Below are 17,578 nucleotides of genomic sequence, written 5' to 3' on the forward strand. Positions count from 1 at the left end.
GATGCCGTGACAACGCGAAACGGGTTTCATTTTTATACATATAGTATATATATAGTATTGTTTAAGTCTCGTCTAATTAATGGAAAACTTAAGTAAATGTATTAATTGTCAATAGTACAATTTTAAATAATTATTGAAGACCTTTCTGTCATGTTAACTGACTTGTGTCTGAATCTGGCTTTCTTCTATATTATTGTGTTTAATACATTGTTAAATAACAAATTATTGAACACCTCTACCATATTAACTAGCTTAATTTAATCTTAAAATTGTATTTTTTTTCAAAAACACATAAATTTTCTGAAAATAAACTTGTATTTCATATCTTCTGAAAATAAACATTTAAAACAATCGACAAACACTCGTAAAAATGTGAATGTTTATCCGATTTTATTCTTTTCGGGTCATTGTTTTGTTGTCTTGCCCTAAATTTGTGTCGCCAAGAAACTTCCTGCGATTCTGCTTGAGACAATAATACTTGTAATAGGTATTCCTTCTTGCTTAAAGCTTTGCTATTATTTTTATAAATAGAGCAGTTTAAACGAAAAAAATATATAGTAGGAAACGAAACGAAACTTTTCTTCTATAGTTACTTTGTTTAGAAATTAAAAATTTGAACAAATTTTATGGGGAGACTCAGCGGATCGCTGCAAAGTGTGCGAAACGAAATAATATCTATACTAATATTATAAAGCTGAAGAGTTTGTTTGTTTGTTTGTTTGAACGCGCTAATCTCGGGAACTACTGGTCCGATTTAAAAAATTCTTTCAGTGTTAGATAGCCCATTTATCGAGGAAGGTTATAAGCTATATAACATCACTCTAAGGCCAACAGGAGTGGAGCTACGAGGTGAAACCACGCGCAGCAGCTAGTCTATACATCTATACAAATATTATAAAGAGGAAAGGTTTGATTTTTTATTTGTTTGTATGAATTGAATAGGCTCCGAAACTACTTGGCAGATTTGAAAAATTCTTTCACTGTTGGAAAGCTACATCATTTCTGAGTGACATAGGCTAGGTTTTATCTCGGAAATCCCACGGGAACGGGAACTATGCGGGTTTTTTTTGAAAACGCGGGCGAAGCCGCAGGCGGAAAGCTAGTAATGAATAATCGTTAAAATCTTTAATTTCTAAATGTATAATACTCGTGTAAAATCAAACACTATAAAATAATAGTTACTTTGTTCTTGTTACATGTATTATAAAGATGTTAGGGAATACTTAAGTTCAATTAAAATTAATACCGCACCCTGAAACTTCTAGGAACAACTAACTGCACTTAGCTGGTTCCACAAGTATTGTAGAGAAATAAATGAATTTATAATTCTATCTAGAATATCTAGTTTAAATACATTTTTAATTATTAAGTAGTTTAAGGGCCGATTTTTCAATCCTTGGTTAAAATTTATCCGTCCAATAAAGTATTACACGAACATTTTAAAATGTCACCTGTAAACTGTCAAATACGGACAATTCGAATACTTTTTCGAAATGGTAGTTTAATACGTTATTCGATGAATAAGTTTTAACCAAGGATTGAAAAATCAGCCCTAAGATAAATATTGTTTAAAATACTCATTAAATATACCACAGTAAATTGGATGCAATAAAATTTCTTAAACAGACTTGAAATATTGTGTTGAAAAAAAATAATTAAATTATTAGAGCAATTATTGTAATTCTCTAAATGTTTTTTGCAGCATCGAATTATTTTCTGTAGATACAAAAATATAAGGTATACATTATACAATGCATTTTTAGTCAAGATACACATACTTATTTTACAATTTTCTACTATATGACATTTTAGTAATTATCGTACAAGTCGTTATATTGTAATATCTAACATAACCCATACTATTAAATCGGTTCAATCTAGAACATAGTTTCATTTAACGACCCAAAGCAGTAACCGTCTATAAAGACAAACGATAGTAGTAAAATACGCTTTATATGTACGTATTGTAATACGATTTTAAATTGAATAGACGAATAAATTAAAGGAAAATCCAAAGATTTTCCCATCACAATATGAATCCTGTTTTTTTCGATGGCTCAAATTTCTCTCACAAAGTATTCTTAAAAAAATATTTTAATCCACTTTATTTTCTTTGTTTTTCCCATTATTGTTGTTGTTTTACAATCGTCTAAAAGGAATATTCTAAAGATTTATAATTTATATTTCTGATAGAAAAATGGTGTTAAAAAAATGATATTACTCATCATTACAATTATTAATAATAATGAGTAATGTCGTAGTTACAAAAAATAGCAGTATTTTGAGCCTAAAATAAATAGTTTCATGTTATTAAACCGATCAACTAGGTACTGATATAAAATATTATAGAGATAGTAGCAATTTCATCGGAATAGGACCTAGTTATAAGATATATGAAAGGCTGGACGTCTGACATCGTTTGAAAGAGCCCACATTAGATAATTGACATGGAAAATGTACTAAGTTTTTAATACGAGTATGTTTGTGTTATTTTGTGTATTGGACAGTTGTTATTTTTAATAGCACTATAGAGAATAATCGTTCATTTTCCTGTCGTATGTATGACTTATATTTAAGTAATTCGTATATAAGAGGTATTCCTCAAACCATTTAAAATGTGAATTATTACCATATTTATTATTTCTTTTTGCTAGAAATAACATATCACAGAATGAATTTCTATTGAAAACGTAGCACTTTCCATCGTAAAGCAACTGTCAATTATGATATTTTTATGATATTCTTATGATATTTTTGTCCTTTAAATTATAGTTATATGTTGTATGCATTTTTATACTATGGTATGTACCACCCGTGAGATGCATTTTTATATTGGTTACACACTGCCTCTATAAAATATAAGAAAATATAAAATATCATAAATCGTAGAAATTCATATCATTTATTTTATTCCCTTTTCTCTATTGTATTCTAATTATTGTTAAATGCAATAAATCCCAATTGACACAATACACCATTTAATAAGCTAAGCTTAGGTGACAGTTCGTGGAAAAATCCCTTACCCTCGTCATACGGGAATCCAGAGAGAGTCGCTGTCGGATTGGGACTTATATTGTTTATAATGAAAATGTTCTGGTTACATTGTATTGGGATAATAAAGAATTTATCACATACAACAATTTATTATATTTAGATTGTTTATTTGGGCTTCCTAATTTTTTTGGTAACTATCTACGAAGAATTAATCCGGCAGTAGGTTCTATATAATATAATATATTTATGTCTACTGCCTCTACAATTTACATGTACCTAATCTAATTTCTAAATCACTCCTTATATTAAAGCATCATGTTTTATAAAAATTATGTCAACTCGACCGGTTGCAGAGCTCTGCGGTGAAGCTTCACCGACCATCAGTGCGTACGGCAGTCGCGCTTGTCAGGCCGGTTACAGAGCTTCACCGACCATCAGTGCGTACGGCAGTCGCGCTTGTCAGGCCGGTTGCAGAGCTTCACCGACCATCAGTGCGTACGTCAGTCGCGCTTGTCATATGTATGGAAATTCATAAAACCATTCATAGCTAGATCGACCATACGCACGCGTATTTCCATACATATGACAAGCGCGACTGGCGTACGCACTGATGGTCGGTGAAGCTCTGCAACCGGCCTCATATGTATGGAAATACGCGGGCGTATGGTCGGTCTAGCTATAATGAACGGTTTTATGAATTTCCATACATATGACAAGCGCGACTGACGTACGCACTGATGGTCGGTTAAGCTCTGCAACCGGACTAAAGAACGATACTTTATACCACATGGATATGAAAGGTCCAAATAATTATCCCAGCGGCTAGCGCTGTCCTTGAGTCTCAAAATTCCACATATAAACTATAAATAATACATCTCAAAGTAATTCTCAAACTAATTTAATTTCACATTTTCGTTGCTTTAAAACCCCACTCCTTTCACAATAAATCCTGCTATATTTCGAATTTTCTACAAAAATATCAAAATAATTTTACGACAAGTGCTCTTCGCTTATTAGGTACGCTACGAGTCCCGATTTTCCATTAACAGCAAGGCAGGCGACAGCGGTGAAATCGTTAATGGGAAAAAATAAAAATAGAGGTATTACTACTGTCGGTAAAACTTCAATTAATTTTTAAGGGTCGTCTTGAAACTACAGCCCTGAATTTATATTGAGAATGAACATTTTCAACCACGTAGCATTGCAATACATTGCGCGTTGAACCACGACTTTCCTAATAACTTCTCGTGTAAAAGCAGCCATGGATTCGTGCACTAGCTGAAGAGTCGCTGCTGAAATTCAACTGATTTCAGTGTGTGAGGCAACAGGTGCGTTTTGAACATCAGTCGGCGGCAACCGCCGTGGATGACGGACGTATGCTCATGCGGTAAAAAGCTCTGAATAATAAAGTTTTATTGGAAATTAAATTCGCGCCGTTATATGAATATGTGTGAGTGGTAAAGACGAAACGTCGCTGTTAAGTTTATTGCAAGAACATAAACTTTGAGTGTGAATGTTGGAACAGATTGGATAGCGCGGAGGTAAATGGTTTTTGATGTATATTTTAATGTTTTGGTTAATATCTACGACAAATGGAATAATGTAGAGCTTTAAAATTGCACATATTTTCTTCACACATTTTTATGTTTAATAATTAATTAACACAATTTTTTAAGAGTTCAGAATTTTATTTATAAGACTGATAAAATTATTCATATTTTCGTCAAACAATTTTTAACCCTTACAACGAAGTCTTCATCTTGATAATTTTATTTTAGGTTCAGCTTAAACTACGATCAAAACTGCTGAATTCTATCCGAAAATTTTAGTACAAGACTACACATTATATTAAGAATAAATGCACAATATATTCAAATAAGACGTATATTAACTTCTGTATACATTTAATAAAGTCACTTGCGTTGTAACTGCACAGCTTAAGCGCTATAAAACGGTTTTATTGTATTGCTTAAGTTAAATATACCGTGAGTAAGTTTAGCTTTATTATCTTTTAGTATATTAAAAAGTTTCCTTCAATATATATATGTCTTAAACACAGGATAACATTTATTTCTTAGTTCCTAATGATTTATCTATAGAAAATTACTGAATAATTAGAAATAACATGTTTTTTTACGATTACATAATATAGGATTTTTGAATGAATTACCAAGCAAAGTAAACTATGGGTTGAAGTTAGTTAATATTTTAAAACAGCTTTCAGATCAACGAAATTCATATAAGATTAGTAACAATATTAGTTGAGTTGAAATGATCAGAAGATTTCTATGAATAATAGAACAGAATAAACTAATAACAATAAATAATATTATTAAATAATAGTAAGTAGATTGCGATTCCAATTTGCTACGAAATTAGGGTAATGCACGTAATCATGGGAGAGTAGAGACGTAATAGAAATTGTTATTTAGAAAGAAAAAGAGCATTATTTATCAATAAATATGACTTGTGTAGTGAAATATTTTCTTTTTCTAAAAATAATTTTAATGGACGGGATAATATTTATAGAATTTGTTTAACTTCATAAATATATGAAATAGTTATATAGGATGAATATCTGAACATAATTATTAATATTTTTTAAACGGATTTAATTTGACTCTATCATTATTTATTATACAAAACACCGACTTCTGAACTAGTAGTTAAAACGTTTTCGGTAGATTGTATTGTAGATTTTCAATATTTTTCTTTTTCAGAAAGCACTGTGTAGGTATCTATTTCAGGGATTCGAACCCGCTTCTTTTTGTCAATTACTATCCTTTAAAAATAACTCGTTTACAAAAGATTGTAATGCAATGAAACTAAATATTAAAACCATATTCAACGACTTAATTATCAACAAGGATTAAAAAAACAGTTTAACTCCTGCAAACCGATGTAAAAAGCCCAGTTAATTCCAAAAAGTAGTTATGATTGACGTTAATCCCATATTCCATACAGACAGATCGCCGGCAATTTATATTGATTGACATGTTCGTCTCTCCATTCAATGAGAACCATTATTGATATATGTTTGAACATTATACTTTATGATAGATAAGGATATGTTTCACAGAATTATATAATAAAGGCTTATTTAACTAAATGATGTACAATATGGGATAATAATTTTGCGGTTATCAATTTAATTTAATGAATTAACATTAACTTAACTTAATTAAAATACTTACAAAACTAGTCGATCAGCCCGGCTACACCCAGGACGTCACTCAAGAATATTCTTTCTTTCTTCCTAGCATTCCTGCTTTCTTTTAACTTTTATGTAAGAAAGTTAAGTAGTATTTTGACAGATGATAGTTTACAAATTACGCATAAATTTAAACCTTAAAGATATCGAAATGTTTGTTTATAATAAATGCATTTTCTCACAACCAGTTACAGTGAAATCCTTACTTTAAAAAAAATTCACCTTGACATATTATTACATAACCAGCTTTTTACCTCCATCCTTGTAAGTAATGGTTTCTGCATCATACACGACATGTAAATTACCTCCTATTGCTACAGTTTTAATGGAAATGCATTTTTTAAAGTTCAAAATCAACTATAGATGTCTAATAAATATTCAAAAGTATCAATATTTTGAGTTCCAGGCAAATAGTCATTTAAGTTGTTAATATAATTAATTTATATCTCATACTGATAGTTCAAAGAATTGATATTCATAGAAAAATTAATAGATCAGATCCGTTATTATCTGATTTTGGAAAAGAAATAAAATGAAAAATTATGTAGGTACACGTTCAACACCAATATCCAAGAGCTATCTCATCTTCTTATTACTAAATATTGAAATTCAACGAAAACTCTCCTAAATGTACTAATATTATAAAGCTCAAGAGTTTGTTTGTTTGTTTGTTTGTTTGAACAACTGGTTCGATTTGAAAAATTCTTTCAGTGTTAGAGAGCCCATTATTCGAGGAAGGCCTATTATATAGGCTTTATATTATCATCACGCTTAGACCAACAGGAGCGGAGCCGGAGCCACGCGTGTGAAACCGCAGAACGTAGCTAGTTAAATAATAAAAATAAAATCTACACGTGCACATAAGAAAATACAGAAAAAAATAATATACAAGCAATATCCAATAACAATTTCTGTTAAAGCTTTATCCTAGATTGAGACCTATAAAACCTATAATGTTTACATGTTTCTATTCGATTCGTTAAGTGATATAGCCTGACCGTTCGTTATCTAAGTGATTTTGTAATGAAAATACCAATTATCACTCTCACACACACATCTTCTTATATATAAAAATGAAATACGTTTTCCTTGGTCACGGCATCACGCGTGAACGGGTGGACCGATTTCGATAATTCTTTTTTTATTATATTCCTTGAAGTAAGAGGATGGTTCTTATGTAGAGAAAACGTAAATATGTACCACGGGCGAAGCCGGGGCGGCGTATAGGCTTTCTTTGTCCCTATATCCTTATGTATGCTTAATTCTTTAAAACTACACAATGGATTTAGATGGGGTTTTTGAAGTGAAACTTCCTTAGGCGCGTTGAGAGTAAAATGTCAAGATCACGTCATGGCAATATCATATTATCATCATGGAGTAGGGCGACGATTTTGGTATCTTTAAACTTGCCAAAGAAGTTTCACTTCTAACAAGTGTGCACGGCACACATGATTGTTTTTTGTAATAGAGTGATTCTTGGGAAAGATTTTAGTATATAATTTATTAGGATTTAGACGAAGCAGTTGAAGCCGCGAGCAGAAAGCTAGTATTGTATAAATATACTCTATATTTTTCAGAAGTTATTTTTAGCACCATATTATACGGCTTAGATATTTTACTGGCTTCGCTTGCGTGAATTTCCTCTTATTGAAAAGGGAAAGACATTTCGTATAAAATTTCCTTATAAGGGGTTGTTCTTGAAAATAAGGGCTGGTTGGTCTTTAATTAATTCTGTTCGCAGAATCAATTTGTATTTTATTTTTGGATGAAACTATAAATAGAACGTTACATTTTTAAAGTATAATTTTTAATTGAATAGATATCGTGTAGACCAATTATTTGTATTAATTACTAGCGGTCCGCCCCGGCTTCGCCCGTGGTACATATTTCCTTTTTCTGTACATAAAAACCATCCTCGTACTTTAAGGAATATAATAAAAAAAGAATTATCGAAATCGGTTCAGCCGTTCTCGAGTTATGCGCTTACCAACACATTTTGCGATTCATTTTTATATATATAAGATAATTGGACAATTGTCGTAGATATAATTACGACCGTGATCTATAGAAAAGAATCTATCAAAGAATATAGTGTAATTATTGAAGCAATCGATAATAATGGGCTTATTACTTTTTTATTGTAAAAAATAACTTATTTTTATTAAAACTTTTAAAATGTGAGATATGGACAGGGCTTATACTTTAAATATACACAACCAAAAACATAATAATACCACATAATTAGACGATTTTCTAAAAGTAAATATCAGGATTACAAATTTTGTAAAATTTTAAATAATACTTTTAAAAACGATATTTATATTACATCGTTGTTTTTCCAGATTCTCTCTTTAGATACTGCGTTCCGAACTGGTGGTTAATAATTCGATGATTCATCTATATTTTGATGATTGAAATGCGCTTCCAAATAAAATTATATCAAAAAATACACCTACCTAATTCGAAAATGTTTAGCTTGATCTGACCCCAATATTTAGGTCCTAATGTTTTACTCGTATCATCTTTATACACGTAACATAGTATTAACTAAATAACTAGTATAGTGTTATATTATCTGTGGCATTAATTACATATTCAACCTATTCAAACCCACCATTTGGCGAATCCAAAGTTTAAATGTATCAAATACATTACATTCAATCTATTCCCGCCAAAGCGGCCATTGTTATCCAGAACCGAAGTGCACTGGAATAGCGAGTAATCAATTTTGCATGAATCTAAATTAATTTAGAAAAACTAGTTCTGCCGCGCGGTTTCACTCGCAGACGGCGGACAAAATCAAGTATTCTTCTATCAATTCTTCTGTGAACTTGACGTAAAACAAGGCTCTAATGGATTCGGGTCATATAATTTTATTATTTTGAGCTATTTGTCCTTTAGTGTAACTTGGCATAATTAGATGGAAAACAAATTATATTTTTGATAGAGGTCACTCCGACTAGTGGCTACCACAGGCCAGCAACATCGACCTGTGATTATTGAAACTGGTCCAATTAGAAAAATTATTTTGGTGTTAGATAGCCCATTTATTGAGGAAGTCTATAAGTTATATAATATTATCACCCTAAGACTAACAGGAGCGGAGCACTGTGGGTAAAACCGCGGGCATAGCTAGGACTTAATACTTTCTCCTGTTCAATAAAATAAATATGTTGGCTTATTGAAGAAACGTGGGTGCCGCTACCATGATAAAGAATTTGATTAACAAATATAAGAGGCTCCGTTATTTTCGTGAAATTTACATATTTTACGCGAAGAGAAATATTCATATTTCTTGTAATATTGGTGTCATATTTAATACTTTCTCCGTTCAATATTCTTCGAACTTTGTTGTGTACCGAGATTTATATAATGCTTCTAGTGAGATTTATTTTATACGGTATCCTAGTGGATATGTCTTGAAATGTGAGTGAATGTGTACCTAACCAGATTGGCGTGTTGGATGCTGTGTGCTTTGCAAGAGATTCGATTTCTTAGTAAATCGATCTTTTACTACATTCTATTCAAACAAAACTAAACGACGACGAGAAACTTCTAATGCAAGCTTTCACACTAAACCTATAAGAAGGATATAACGTTCGTTAAGCACCTATATTTTCATACTAGCTGTTCCCCGCGGTTTCACTCGCATTGCTCCGCTACTGTTGGTCTTAGCGTGATGATATAAAGCCTTCCTCGATAAATGGGCTATCTAACACCGCATTAATTTTTCAAATCGGACCAGTATTTCCTGAGATTAGCGCGTTCAAACAAACAAACTCTTCAGCTTTATAATATTTTTTTTCATATAAAATGAATATGTTTTCCAATTACAACAATAATAATACATTTACTAGACAAATACATTTACGAAGGCGGAAATTAAAAATTCTCAGATCAAATTCAAATAAACATGACATGTACGAAACTGATTTCAAACCAACCGGATCTTATTTCACATTTAACGAACTCCAAATAATTCCAAACTTTTGCTAAGGCCAAGCGCGCACCACGATTTTAATTTTTGCGACACGATTTCAAAATCGCGCTGTAGAAAATCGCAGAGAGTACGGTGCGCGCACAGCGATAATTTAATAGTGATCATTACTCACTTCATCATTGATTTCGTACAAGTTGCTTGTCTTTATTTACTACTTCGGAGGATAAGAAAAAAAAAAAGAAAATTCGTCAATATTGGACTCATCCTTTTACAGCAGATAGAATTGTCAATGGTTTCTTTTATCAGAAATACAATGAACTTCGGATGTATCCCAAAAAATTCTTTGGCTATTATAGAATAAAAATTCCGCCAAAAGGCCGCCCATTGTGCTTTTTTATTATTTTTTATTATTGTAACCTTTATGTACTTAGTTATATTTTGTTTCTTGCACAATAAAGTGTTAAATAAATAAATTCAAACTTTTGACAGATTACTGAGTTTATGTTTACCAAACAGTACCTACCTATACAACTACGATGTTTACTGTTGGACAGACGAAACACAAGTGAAGTGCCGGCCGGGCCCGAGTGTGCGATTTTATTATCGCAGTGCGCGCGGTACCATACAATTTCATATTCTGCATTTGATTTTCGCGACAATCGCGTCGCGAGCAGTCGCAGCAAAATGTGACAAATCACAATTTTAAAATCGCTGTGATTATTTAATCGCATGTGCGCGCATTGTCATAGTAACTCATACGTTGTATTTCTGCGATAAAATAATCACGCTGCAGAAAGTCGTGGTGCGCGCTAGCTCTAAAACATTCTGACGTTCCCGAGATAGCTTTGTCTCCAAATAACAAACGCAACATTCGATTCGAATGAATTAAGAGGATAGATTATTCAATGCATTTCAATAAGATTAGGACGACATCCGAAGAATTTGTCGTGGGAAAATCCATCTGCGCCAAACGTTGGTAATTAGATTACAAAGAAAAAGAACTCTAATAGGACTTTATTTGAACTCGATTTAAGGTAAAATGATTACTTCTGAGATTGTCTAGACAAAAAGCTGTTCGATTATGTCTATATTATCTATACATATAATAAAATCGTAGGAAAGTCAAAACTGTACATTGAATATTTTTTTAAAAGAATACATAATCCATGATCTATAATCGATATAGAAGCCAAAAACATAGTTTTTAGAATTTTTGTCTGTTTGTCTGTTTGTCTGTTTGTCTGTTTGTCTGTATGTTTGTCCAGGCTAATCTCAGAAAGTACTGCACGGATTTACTTCAAATTTTGCATGAATATTACTAACAGGTCGGGTCAGGCTGTTATATACATATTATCATGCTATCACCTGCGGGGGAGGAGCTGTGAACCTTTATTCTTCTTACGTATTCTCTGTACTACGACAGCGTACAATATAAAGACTCATGTTTAAATGTTGTTTTTGAGTAAGCCATGCTATTGTCTACCTTTACACTATAAAAACTACATCATTTAAGTAATTTTGGCAGAGAAACAGTATAATGAATCTTAGTAGTATAAAGACAAATTTAAAACAGCGCCATCTATGAGATTTCATTAAAATTAAATCAATTTACATATCGGTCAATTAAGGAAAGCTGGCATGTTCACAGTACTCACACTTATGCAATTTCACTTACAGTATGTTCAAAAATAAATGCGACTCTAGTTTCATTTTAGACTTGAATTGTAAAATGGGTGCGTTGTAGATAAATATATGCAAATATAATTATGAAAGCTCTCATAATTTACCTGTAAAATTATAATTTAAAAGTAAATCAATTGATGAAGTTAATTATTTATTCTAATAATAATCAATTGGATAAAAGTATTAATAATTATTCAATTATCAAATAATAATTAAATTTCAGGTCATAAAAACAATACAAATAACACGTGCGCTCACTCCCAACATACACTAGGGCCAATCCCTTCCAAAATGATAAAAACCTAAAAAAAATAGTAGTAGGATGAAACCCATTAGAAAAGGAGAAGAATATTTTTGAAAAAGAAATAAAAAACCAATAACTTGGTTTTTTGAATATTTCACCTAAATTTTGAGGTTAATGTTATTAGAAATGAGTCAGTGTAATTATCTACTTTTGGTTCTAATTGAATATATTTTTCCTCATGTTCTCGCGTCTTTCTCCAAACGTCACTAAACATATCCAGACTAATAGCATTTGCTTCCTTTCTAAATAATTCTTCCACAGTTTTCAAGTTAAAGTTCACATTTTGTGATGCTACTTTCCCTTTAATTATGCCCCATAGTAACTCTATTCGGTTGAGTTCTGGATGGTGGAAGGCGCAATACACTATGTCCATGATCTTTGAGGATTGCATCAAGTAGGTAAAAATGGTGTATAGTTTGGCTTATTTTTTTAATAATGTGATAACTCTGATTATTAATTAGTAATTTGATTTTTGAAAAAAAAAATGCCGATTTTAGTCAAAATTTATATTTTTCTAACAAGATCCTTATCATCCAAATTTCCACCTTGGTGAGAAAAATTGACATTTCTAATAAAAATGAACAAAAAATTAAATGATTTTATTAAATACTGTAAAATATTCTTCCATTTACTGTATCACAAAATTCTTCATAGATTTTTAGATATTCGTACTACACCAATTACATCACCCTGTATTTATAAACAATTGCAAAATATGACACATACATAGGCCGGGAGATACTGACTATGCCCGGTACAAACAATGATATTTTATGTATAGATACGTTATATACTCACAATATATCCAAAAAAAATGCTTCATATGCAGTGTCAGGCACACACAAATACAATTTTCATTTTACTTAATTTATTACATTGACAGACTGTATAAGAGAGATGGCTCTAATAAAATGATATAAATAAAAAAGACAAAGATAGTTTGTCACTTCCGCGCAGGTGTAAGCAAAAGTCATAAGAATTCGCCAATTAAATATAAATAAACAAGTAGTTGCCATGGTAATTGGCATAGACTAACGACACAGAAGGTTCAATGTTATAGAATATAGATGTTAGGTTTCCTGCACAAGTAAATAAATGTGACAATTTCATTTACTATTTTATGATTATTATGATGTCGTATTACAATGAAAAAAAAAATTTTTTTTGGAGATATAACTGTATTAAGTATTTATTACTAGCTGTGGTGTTCGTTTTCGGTCATCATCATTTGACCCGATAAACACCCACTGCTGAGCATACTGCATAATCCTCCTTATAGAACTCCATAAGGACCGATCTTACGCTATTCGTTTCAAGGCAGTTCCCGAAACCCGTACAAGGTCATCACTCCAACTTCTAGGATAATTATAATAATAGTGGTGCCTAGATGAAAAAAAGGATGAAATAAAAGAAAGGATGAAGTAATAAGCCTTTTTTATCTAAAACACAAATAAAATTTATGTTCAATAGCTATTTACAGAAAAGCAAATAGCATTTTTCGTCAGTAGCGATAATCTTTTCTTTAATGTTTACGTATATTCAACATCATTTTATTTTTATATTTAATCATTTTATTATTGCATACAAACATTTTTGCCATCACGATTTCATTGTATATAATAAATAGCTATATTTGTTAATTATATGCACTGGATGTAAACTGTGGATTTAAATATAAAAATAATCAAGTATTTACCAAAATCGAAATTAATAAAATAACCGTTCTATTTTCAATAATCGTATCTACATGATAATCTTTGAACACAGTGTACGCTAGCTTTGTCACACTAGTGATTGAAGCAATGTTTTATCCCTTTCATTATTTCAATACACGTGTCAAGCAAGTGTCATTCATAAAGAATTGTAAATTGTTATTTTTACTCTTAAACTGTAATAATTTAATATATTTTGCTGTGATAATATGATATTCCTTTATCTTTTATTTTTTTGCACGAATACGTGCACTTTCTGAACACACAGGAAGGCATTTTCGACAACTTTAATGTACCTATCGGCATATACGCTCACTGGGACCGGTGACAATCTGACTGATTGCATTGGTCCCAAATAGGACCAATTCACGGAATCAGTTTTGGTGCGTTGATGACGTATCTACCTCTTGTTTCTATATATAATATCATTGGGTACAAATGGTTGAATTGTTTTTTTTAAATCAACGCATTCACGTCGGTATGGCGGACTGTAAGTCACATCGTCAAAGTATGGCATGACACTACCGCCTACATCTTTTTTAAGGGCTATCGGTAAATTCTAAAATTTTTGTGTTACAAATCGTTGGACTTTCGCTATTTATCCGACGAGTGTGACTAACGCCCACGCGACTAGTCCGCCGGTACCAGCGTTCTGACCATCATTTTTCTATTTGTCATTGCGTACTAAGACCCCTCAAGACCGCCATCCTGTTACAAATGACCCGAAATTTTGTGTAAGTATCTCCCGGCCTAACATGTGCAATGTGTAAATGTGTTGACGTTCCAGCTCTTCTTAATATACCTATAATATTAACGCTCCTTGGAAATTCATAATTTAAATATTATGAATTATGATGTTGGTGAGGTTGTTTTTTTTTTAAAGTTAAATAAATAATTCATATCTTCCCAGAGTCCATTTCAGGTGCGCTTATATTTCATGTGAATATACTAAATTTTTATAAGTGAGGGTAGATGTTTATTATTTGATGTCAAGCAAGACACCATTACAGTTATATAGGTAATAGACGCAGTATTTGTATTCTCTTTGGGTAATAGTAGATAACAGTGATTGTGTTCATTGCAAAGAGTACTATAATAATAGTTCATTGGTTACATTTTTAAAAATCTTCGGCTTTTTTTTAATTTTCGCCTTCTTGCGTTCCCACAAAAGGTAAGTTGTAGCTTTTATATAGTTAGACTCATGTTTTTAATTAGTTAAAGTTATGACAAAATAAGAAAATGATGAAATTTTATTTTTATGTATAACTTTTACAAGACTATATTATACGCCCAAAGAAGGTCACTTTAGTTCTTGATAAAACTTTATTTGTTAGTAGCTTTTTAATAAAATTAGGTACTTATCTTTTGATTTTTTTTTTTATTTACAGATTCAATGTTCATAAAAATTGACGATTTGCGTGAGGATGTAGTGGAAATTAGTAACCTTGCGCGTGGTCAATCAATACATACTTATAATAAAATTCTAGAAAAGTGATGTCTGTACAATAAAAATATGTAAAAAAAATAGCAGGGGTTATTATTAAATCGATCTCAAACCCAAAACTGTAGTTATAAATTTTTTTGTCTGTTTGTCTGTATGTTTGTGCACGCTAATCTCAGAAACGGCTTATCCGATTTAGATGCGATTTATTATTATTTATTAATATATTGTGGTAATCTTCATTTAACATTTAGAGTTTATTTCATGTTAATCGGTTCGTAAATAAAAAAAAAGTTATGACCATTTAAGTATTCACGGCGAACATTTGCTAAGGCATTCTATTGTACACTATACAGTGTACGATAAAACGTAAGTTATCTGTTATACGCTACAGTTTTTCCTTATAAATGTCCAGGTGATCATATTGAAAGTCCCCAAGGGTGGGGGGGGTAAGCTGAGGTAGTAGGGGGGGGAGGGGTCAAATTAGAATTATGCTTACTTCTAGGTAAATTTTATACATAAAATAAACCCCCGACGCAAAAAGATGGGTGATAAGTGTTTGACCGCTATGTGTGTCTGTTTGTGCCACTGTAGCTCGCTAACAGGTAATACGAATTAGATGCGTGTTAGGCAGCATATTTTCCGACGCTGGTTCTTAGATAAAGTGTATCAAAATCGGTTCATCCATTTATTATACCTAGGTATATAGAGGTAAAAGTGGGAATGTGGGAAAAAATATTAGTTATATTTTTATCCAATTCAGTTTATCCATTTATTAGATTACAGCGGTAAAAGTGGGAATGAACAATAATCGAATGTGATCAAATAATATACTCAAGCGGCATATTAAAATATAAAAGAGCAACGTATTTTATCGAAATCGGTTCATCCGTTTATTACATTTAGGGGTGACAGTGGTTAGATAAATAAACCAAATGGAGCATCAAACGACAGGATATGACGTGTACATAATACATATAGGTATAATTAGATAATATGGTTTACATCAAAATCGGTTCTGCCATTTACTAGGTGTGGAAAGAGAAGGGTTGAAAGTCTGTGAAAGAAGAGGGGGATATGGGAGCGGGAGGATAGCCACACCCTGGAAATTTTGAACTCTACTCAAAGCCACATAGGCCTGGCTCTTGGCAATTTTTTTTTCCTAAAGATACCACTTCTTTTGCCACTGTGATCCATTACAATTTGTGCACGGTTACGGCCCAACTTAAAAGATGTCAAGGAGCAACAAACTTATAGATATCAATATGATGTAGGAATGTAATATGGAGGTAGAGGTCAAAAACTCACTTGAAAATATCACATGAAAATAAGAAACCGAAGTTAAAAATTTAAAAATTAAAAAGAAAAACCCAACGCAACGAAGGAAAAGGAATAAATAATAATTTTACAAACTTCCCGACGATCTTTAAAATTAAGTACCATTAAGTATAAAAAAAATATAATTGTATATGATATGATAATGATGGTATGGCAGCCCCGATGACTTTTTTTTTAAAGTGAAACTTTTATTTTATCGTCTCAAACTTTTTGGTCTGTGTAGCGCATGTCGCGTGACGGTCGGCTGCCGAGTAGGTATAAAGCAGTGTTCGGAACCGTACGATAATTATTATCGTACAAATACGATAATTTTGTGCCTAAGTTTCACTTTTACCGTGGTTTCATAAAACCACACAACATTTTTATTTTTATAAATATTTAAAATGGTATTTATTTTTAAAGATCTTCGGGAAGTTTGTAAAATTATTTATTCCTTTTTCTATGCACTTTTCTTCGTTGCGTTGGTTTTTTTTTTTATTTAATTTTTATTGCACGGTCTAAACGGTTTAGTTACTACAGGCGTGAGACAGGAAAGATCTGAGCGCTGAGACAAACGTCAAAACGCAAAGGAATAGAATCCGCTATCGATACTAATTATTGTCATAAGCGTATGATGTTTTGCTAAGGATTTGTTCACCTTACCAACGACGACGACGACCACGAACAAAATTTTCATCCAGTCGTAATTTAACAAAATTGTGCTAAACACAATTAAAAATAAATTATTAAAATTTCCTGTCGTTCTGGTGATTGGAATTTTTATTTTTGAGATCAACGAATGAAAAAATAGATTTTTCGTAGAAACGGTGGCTCCTAGAAAACAATGTATTTGAAGTTTTTTATAGATAATTTTACCGTTTCTACCTGTACCTTAGCAAAACATCATACGCTTATGTCAATTAGTATCGATAGCGGATTCTATTCCTTTGCGTTTTGAAGTTTGTCTCGGCGCTCA

The 17,578-nt window shown here is 31.7% G+C and overlaps 1 protein-coding gene across 1 annotated transcript in view; it reads left to right on the forward strand.

Annotated features, from left to right (window-relative positions):
* Positions 1-4,426: 4,426 nt before the first annotated feature.
* Positions 4,427-17,578, forward strand: part of 5-HT2B (5-hydroxytryptamine receptor 2B) — a 101,081-nt gene continuing 87,929 nt past the window's right edge. The window contains exon 1 of the mRNA XM_090118389.1: positions 4,427-4,535. The gene's annotated coding sequence lies outside the window, so the exon portion shown is untranslated. The remainder of the gene's footprint in view (positions 4,536-17,578) is intronic.

This window comes from Colias eurytheme, chromosome 3 (genome assembly GCF_061535395.1).
Source record: "Colias eurytheme isolate Ceu_HAF_F1 chromosome 3, ilColEury1 Martin Lab GWU primary, whole genome shotgun sequence".
Taxonomy (NCBI): Eukaryota; Metazoa; Arthropoda; class Insecta; order Lepidoptera; family Pieridae; genus Colias; species Colias eurytheme.